The sequence below is a fragment of the Marmota monax genome, unplaced genomic scaffold (genome assembly GCF_021218885.2).
Source record: "Marmota monax isolate L192 unplaced genomic scaffold, Marmota_monax_Labrador192_F-V1.1 WCK01_AAM20220418_F8-fsc00163, whole genome shotgun sequence".
NCBI classification, from domain to species: Eukaryota; Metazoa; Chordata; class Mammalia; order Rodentia; family Sciuridae; genus Marmota; species Marmota monax.
The window spans coordinates 2841255-2849453 of record NW_026693660.1 but is presented as its reverse complement, the minus strand read 5'-3'; the positions used below and the strand labels follow the sequence as shown (position 1 = coordinate 2849453).

Sequence of the window (8199 nt, the reverse complement as noted above, 5' to 3'; positions counted from 1 at the left end):
TTGATATCAAGCTGCTTGATCCATTTTGAATTCACTTTTGTGCATGGCGAGAGAAAGGGATTCAGTTTCATTTTGTTGCATATGGATTTCCAGTTTTCCCAGCACCATTTGTTGAAGATGCTATCCTTCCTCCATTGCATGCTTTTAGCCCCTTTATCAAATATAAGATAGTTGTAGTTTTGTGGATTGGTTTCTGTGTCCTCTATTCTGTACCATTGGTCCACCCGCCTGTTTTGGTACCAGTACCATGCTGTTTTTGTTACTATTGCTCTGTAGTATAGTTTGAAGTCTGGTATCGCTATACCGCCTGATTCACACTTCCTGCTTAGCATTGTTTTTGCTATTCTAGGTCTTTTATTTTTCCATATGAATTTCATGATTGCTTTCTCTATTTCTACAAGAAATGCCTTTGGGATTTTGATTGGCATTGCATTAAACCTATAGAGAACTTTTGGTAATATCGCCATTTTGATGATGTTAGTTCTGCCTATCCATGAACAGGGTATATTTTTCCATCTTCTAAGATCTTCTTCTATTTCTCTCTTTAGGGTTCTGTAGTTTTCATTGTATAAGTCTTTCACCTCTTTTGTTAGGTTGATTCCCAAGTATTTTATTTTTTTTGAAGATATTTTGAATGGAGTGGTTGTCCTCACTTCCATTTCAGAGGATTTGTCGCTGATATACAGGAATGCCTTTGATTTATGCGTGTTGATTTTATATCCTGCCACTTTGCTGAATTCATTTATTAGCTCTAATAGTTTCTTTGTAGAGCCTTTTGGGTCTGCTAGGTATAGAATCATATCATCTGCAAATAGTGATAATTTAAGTTCTTCTTTTCCTATTTTTATGCCTTTAATTTCTTTCGTCTGACCATTTGACAACTCTTGAGTTAGGCAGACACTGAACTATTTTTCCTACTCTTGTGCTCCAGTGGCCATATCTGGGAAGAGAAGCAAGATAAGCCTTGCTTGCTCACTGGGAAGCACAAATAATTGCCTCCACTTCTTACCTCCTGTCACCTCCTGTCCCCTTCTGGCCCTCATTGCACCCAACATGAGACATCTGTGCCTGCTTGGACACTGACCCACCAGCACGCAATGTGCCACGGCCATACTGAGTTTGGGGACAGGGCTTTCAGTGGCTGAAAATATGTGTATGATGGTATTTTAGTTGTTCCCCTTTTCTTGTGATAAAAATTATGTATTTATCATGATAAAGACTTAAGTCCCAGCATGGAGACTAAGAGGCCAGAAGAGCAAAGTAGAAAAGGGAGTTCAGAAGTTCAGTTTGTGGCTCTATCAGCTTAATAGCAGACGCATTGGAGCACTGAGCACTTCTGCTTTTTTGTCTTGCTTTGTTTTGGGGCTGCAGATGGAGCCCAGGGCCCCATGCAAGCTAGGCCAGCAGTCTACCACTTAGCCACACCCCAACAGGCACTTCTTTTTTTCTTTCCCCCCACATTTTTTGCACTTCCAAATTTGGGGTCTAAGTCATTCTTTTTCAAAACCTCAGACTTAGAACACCCTAGAAAGGCAATGGAAAGATGGCTTCCCTCTATGTAACTCTGGGGGAAGCTGCCCAGAGAACACCCTTGGCTCTCTTGTAAAATGATCCCACTGTGAGGCAGATTTAGATTTCATGCCTAAAGGGAGTTAACTATTTACTGTTTTATGAGTTATCTATTGTCTTAGGCATGTAACCTTCCAAACTCAGTCTCCCACCAGTTTCTCTTTGCTTCAAAATGTATCTCAATATACTATCTTAGTATTTTTTTTTTAATTTTTTTATTGCTTATGTCATTAGCCCTCTATGTTTTGTTGTTGACTTTCAGTTGGTAGTCCACAAGTTGCTTCAGCCAGATGCTTTATCAAGTTAAATTCCTCTATCATTGTTCCCATTCAAAATTCCTGGTGGTGCCAGGTGAGGTGGTTCATGTGGATACCTGTAATCCCAGCTACTTGGGAGTCAAGGGAATCACAAGTTTGAGGATGACCTGGGCAACTTAGAGAGACCCTCTCAAGACAAAAATATAAAGGGCTGGGGATATAGCTCAGTGGAAGAACACTTGCCTAGCATCCACAAGGCCCTGGTTTCAATCTCTAATACTACAGAAGGGAAAAAATTCCTGTTGGCAAGATAGGGCTGATTATTGATCATATCATGAGACTTAGCTGTAAATGAATATTTCTTACTTCAGATAACTACATTCTTTCTCTCTCTCTTTTTTTTTTTTTTTTTTTGGAACCAGGGATTAAACCCAGGGATGCTTAACCACTGACCCACATCCCCACATCCCCACATCCCTACATCCCCACATCCCCAATCCTTTTATTTTGAGGCAGGGTCTTGTGAAGTTGCTTAGGGTCTAGCTAAGTTGCTGAGGCAGGCTTTGAATTTGTGATCCTCTTGCTTCCCAAGTCACTGTATTACAGGCATGTGCCACCATGCCTGGCTACATTTTTTTTGTGTGTGTGTGTGGTGAGGAGGTGGGGAGTACCAACATAACACCCCACTACCACAAATTATGTAGTCAGGTTTCCCACTTTTGAGGAAATTACAGGAGTCAGCACATCCAGAGTACAATGGATAGGTCTCACCCTGGAAATACCACCTTCATGATCATGAGATCTCCTCTGCCAGGTAAGTATTACCATGTTCTCTAATTACCCAGAAATCCACTGAAGAGCCAGTATCAAGTACTGTGTGAGGCATAGGACATTACTTAATCTCTCTGAGTCTCAGTTTCCCCATCTGAAATAAGTGGATAATAATGCCTAGGTATTGAGAGAATTACATATATATGTATGTAAAGCAGTTAGCATACAGTAAGTACTAGATAAATGGTAGCTATAATTTATGCACTTTTTTAATGATAACCTTCAAGTAAAAATATCCAGCTGCTTGGAAGTGAGAGAGGAGCATAAACATAGCCATGACTAAGCATTTGCTTAATACACAGATGTTTCTCAGGGCTGTGCTCCATTGTGATCTTGGTGTTAGCCAAACAGGATGAAGTTATCCCTTCTGACTGCATTACTCTCCACACTCAATCTTTAAAAAAACAAGTAAAAATAATGTTAACCTAATTCTTATCCAGTCCATCCAAGTGAAAAATCTAGAACTCAACTTAACCGAGATCCCCACTTTGTTTTCTGCCATCAATTCACAAGGACCCACTGACCAATTTTTGCACTAGGGTGTGCGACCCAGACTTCTGGCTGGAATGATGAGACAGTGACCCCATGTGGCTGAATAAAGAACTGCAGACTAGACTAGTCCCCCACAAGTGGAAAGTCCCACACGTTTGGACCCAGGCTGGGTGGGTCCAGAGAATGTTCTTGTTCATAGTCTTTGTCACATAAGCAGTTAGTTCGATTCCTTAGGCATAGTGGTGCACGCCTATAATTCCAGTGACTGGGGAGGCTCAAGCAGGAGGATTTGGAGTTCAAAGCCAGCCTCAGCAATTAATGAGACCCTAAGCAACTCAGTGAGACCCTGTCTCAAAAATAAAAAAAAAAAAATGGCTCCATGGCTCAATGGTTAAGCACCCCTGGGTTCAATCTCCCATACAAACACACACACACAACAACAACAAAACCCCATTTTTCAAGTTAGAAAATAAAATGAGGAAAGAAATAACAGCAAACAAATATGAGTGAAATTATTTCCTACTTTACAAATGTATCTTTCTTGTCCACCAGCTAAGATTCAAGGGCTAGATGGACTGTACTCTCAAATAAAAAAGAACAAAAGAAAGCTAGCTAGAGGGCATAAGCGAGTTTTCAAATGCTTGCTCTGTTTCTCCTCAAGAGCTGTGGAATATTCACAGAAAAATCTTTGCAATGCTTACCCATCTCAGATATTTTTTTCTCTGTTCCCCACCCCCGTCCACATTGGGGATTGAACCCAGGGGAACTTAACCACTAAACCGCATCCCCAGCCCTTTTTATTTTTTGTTTTGATTCAGGGTCTTGCTAAGTTGCTTAGGGACTTGCTAAATTGCTGAGGCTGGCTTTGAACTTGTGATCCTCCTGCCTGAGCCCCCTGAGTCACTGGGATTACGGGTGTGAGCAACCATGCCTAGCAGATATTTCTTTTTGGTGGACTAGATCTTGAAATAGTAAGAAAAGTACGAGAAACCAGTTGATACTGTAGAGTTGTGCTGTCAAAGGGAAAATGTTTTAAATCATTAATTAGAATGGTCCTTTGAATAGGGCACAGTATTCACCTATCTATAGAATTAATCCCATTCACAAAGTTTCCTAGGGAACAGGGCCTTCACACTAGTGGACTTGGATTTTCAAACCTTACTTTTTTGGTACCAAGGATATTGAACCCAGGGGTGCTTAACCACTGGGCCACATCCTTAGCCCTTTCTATTTTTCATTTTGAGACAGGATCTCGCTAAATTGCTTAGGGCCTGGCTAAGGTGCTGAGGCTGGCTTTGAACTTTCAATCCTCCTGCCTGGGTCTCCTGAGCCTCTGGAATTACATGCCTGCACCACCATGCCCAGCTTTCCAATTCTTTTTAAAAAAGTCCCAGGACTTCTCCTATAATTATGCACTTTCACAAACAAAGGACCCCTCAATAAACATTATGAGAAATTCCATAGTAAATACTTAGGAGTTAGGAATTGAAGCCAGGGGCGTTTAACCACTGAGCAAGGTACCCAGCCCATTTTGTATTTTATTTTGAGATTGGATGTCACTAAATTGCTTAGGGCCCTGCTGAATTGCTGAGGCTGGCCTTGAACTTTCGATCCTCCTGTCTCAGCCTCCTTAGTTGCTGGGATAACAGGCTTACATTACCCACTGCTGGCCCTCCCTGACAAAGTCTTAAATTCCTCTGCTCCTTTGATTTAAACTGCTAAAAAAGTTATGGGATGGTGGAAAGATCTCTGGGCCAGCAACCTCTCCCTGGAAATTTGGAATATGAATCAGGAGAGATTCAGAGTCACATGCTATAACTGGGAATATAGTCTGTTAACTCAGAGGCTGTTGGTTGCCATGTTTCCCACCATGGGGGACAGAGGAAGCTGATCCACAGAGAAAGTAAGATGGAGATGGAGATGAAGAAAGACTTGACCTCAGAGAAGAGAGAAGAGGAAGGGAGGAAAATCTAGAGGTGTCCAGTTCAGCCCCTGAAGACTCCAGAGTCTATGAGGCTCTCAGGAACCCTTAGACCACCTCCTCCTGATCTGGTTCAAATTGATTTATTACTCGTAACTTTGAGAGAACAAACTACACAGTTGCCTGGATAGTTATTCTCATTGTACTTCAATTTCCTCATCTATTCAGTGAGAATATTCTTTTATTCATTCAGCAAGTATTTTTGGGGTGCTTTCTATGTACTAGACACTATTTTAGGTTCTAGGAGAGGATACAGGGAACATAAGGAATTTAAAAAATTCCTTTTAAAAAGATCCTGTAAATAAAGTAAATATATGGAAGACATAACTTTCCAGTCAGGTACCAACCAAAGAGCTGGTGGACACAACTAACAACCTAAGTGCCAAAATTTAGAACATGTACTATAAGGCCAGGGCCACTTAGAACAATATATATTCTTTTTGACTTTAAAGTAATATTAAAAGAGACTGGGGATGTGACTCCATGGTAGATTGCTTGCCTGGCCATGTAAAACCCTGGGTTTGATCCCCAGTGCTAGAGAAAAAAAAAAAAAGTCTGGTGAAAAGGGTCCATCCTTTCTTTTTTGGTACTGGCTATTTAACCCTGTGGTGCTCTACCGCTAAGCTACATCCCCAGTCAACTTTTTTTTTTTTTTTTGGTACCAGGGATTGAACTCAGGGCACTTGACCACTGAGCCACATCCCCAGCCCTATTTTGTATTTTATTTGGAGACAGGGTCTCACTGAATTGCTTAGTGCTTCATTTTTGCTGAGACTGGTTTTGAACTCTTGATTCTCCTGTCTCAGCTTCCCAAGCTGCTGGGATTACAGTTATGCGCCACCACCCCTGGCTCCCAGCCATTTTTATTTTTTATTTTGAGACAGGGTCTTACTAAGTTGCTGAAGCTGGCCTCAAAATTGTGATCCTCCTCGCTCAGCCTCCCAAGTATCTAGCATTACAGGCGCTTCCTTTCTTAGTGTCTTTTCTTTGATATCTTTTCTTGTTGCTTCTGCTGAAAGTCCCTGCAGACACTGCTGACAGCCACCTTTCCTTCCATAACTAAGCAAATCCATTTCCCCCCAGGGATATGAGTTCTGTAGTTTCCTGCTTGCTTTGACTGTGAGCAGATATCAATCTATTTTCAATTATCTGGGAAGTAGTAGATAATACACATAGGTGACACATGAAATTTGGAGATTTTTTTTTTTTTAACCACCCCTCCTCCTATGGGGTTATTTATCAAAACTAATTGGGAAGCCTCAGTGAGCTGATTTGGTTCTATCCTCTCATGCTGCCTCTGGTGAAGTCGCTAATGAACTCAGTGAAGAGCAAAAGGCAAGCAGCAGGAGGCAGTCTACCTGATAAACGCTCAACTCTCCAACAATCTAGAAAGTGCACTGGTAGGACCAACCTTCTTACTTTAGGGGAATAGGGCAAACTACCCATACTCTCTAGGTCAAATCAAGAATCAGAGCATCCTTTACTATTCCTTTTAGGATATCCACGGTGCAGAAATTCTTGTATAATAAAGAACTAACAACACTTTGCAACAATGGCTCACGTGTCCTCCTCAGCTCCCCAACGTTCCTTCTATAGAAATGAAGCTTTTCGGGGGCTAGGGTTGTAGCTCAGCTGTAGAGCGCTTGCCTAGCATGTGCGAGGCCCTGGGTTTGATCTTCAGCACCACATAAAAATAAATAAATAAAATAAAGGCATTGTGTCCAACTACACCTAAAAAATAAATATTAAAAAAAAAATGAAGCTTTTCATCATCAGGTAATCAGAGGACAGAGGTTGCCAATCAAGACAATCATACTCATCAGCTTCTCAGCCAGAAGTGATGAGTTCTTTTTAATTTTTTTTACATAGTCCAGGCCTCTAGTGCCTCTCTACCCCCCACCAAGATTAATTTAAAAAAAAAATCATTCCTGTGCATATGGGTGTGCATGAGTATACAAGCACATCTTTGCATGCACAAACACACACATGCCCATACATACACTCTAAGATTCTCCCAAACACATATAGTATCAGCAGTGTCTGGCAATGTATTGGAGCCTGTTTTAAGATGGAAACATCTATTTGTTTCCAGCCTCTTGAGATGGTGTGGCTTTCTGCCCAAGGAAACAGGCTTCTTTCCTGATAAGCTACTGCAGCTGTAAGCTGTCTATCTCAAGGAGCAATCTCAAGCACAGGATGTCTCGCCAGCTCCTAAAACTCCAGGAGATGACAGAGTTAAATAAGATGCTGATGATTAAAGAGAGGAAGCAGCCAGAATTTCAAAGGCAATAACCAATTTGGGGTTCAATGCAAGTAGCAACTTTTGTTTCTCACCTCAAAGAAGGGAGGGTGGAAGAAAACTAAATGAGCTCTCCAAAGAGGCCTTGGAATCCAAGTTCTTGCAAGGCTTTGCTCAGGATGGTTTTGTAAATGGAGGCTTATCCTAACCTTAACCTTGGCTGAGTCTACTTTCCTCCCTGCTCATCTACTTCCTGTCCATCCTGTCTTTTTATATAGAAGCAGTCAGGAATACTTTTCTCATAATTTCATCTTGAATTCAAGGTTAAAACAAATAGCTAGATGAATATAGGAATTGGATGGATACGCTTTCCCTGACCAGTTCCAGGCAGAGCGGGGAGGTGGTACATCCCAGGGCAACCAGTTCTGCTTTGTACCATTCCCTCTTGTCAAAAAAAGTTCCTGAGATAGCTAGGACTGCTTGTCTGGGCAGTATGATCTTTCAATTAAACTCCATATTGATGTTTATATATGCACACACACACATAGATATATAACATATATGTATGTATGTGTGTGTGTATATATATATGCACATACACACATATATTTTATATATTTACACATATTTATTTATTTGTTTATTGGTACCAAGGAGATTGAACCAGGGGCTCTTAACCACTGAACCACATCCCCAGCCCTTTTTATTTTTTTATTTTGAAACCGGGTCTCACTAAATTGCTTAGGGCCTCACTAAGTTACTGAAGCTGGCTTTGAACTCACAATCCTTCTGCCTCAGCCTCCTGAGCTGCTGGGATTACAGATGTGTGC

General features: G+C 41.2%; 1 non-coding gene across 1 annotated transcript; it reads right to left on the bottom strand.

The window, feature by feature from the left end:
- Positions 1-2486: 2486 nt before the first annotated feature.
- On the bottom strand, positions 2487-2648 carry LOC124103329 (U1 spliceosomal RNA). Its single transcript, XR_006855174.1, has one exon. It is a non-coding gene; the product is annotated as a U1 spliceosomal RNA (small nuclear RNA).
- Between the last annotated feature and the right edge of the window lie 5551 nt (positions 2649-8199).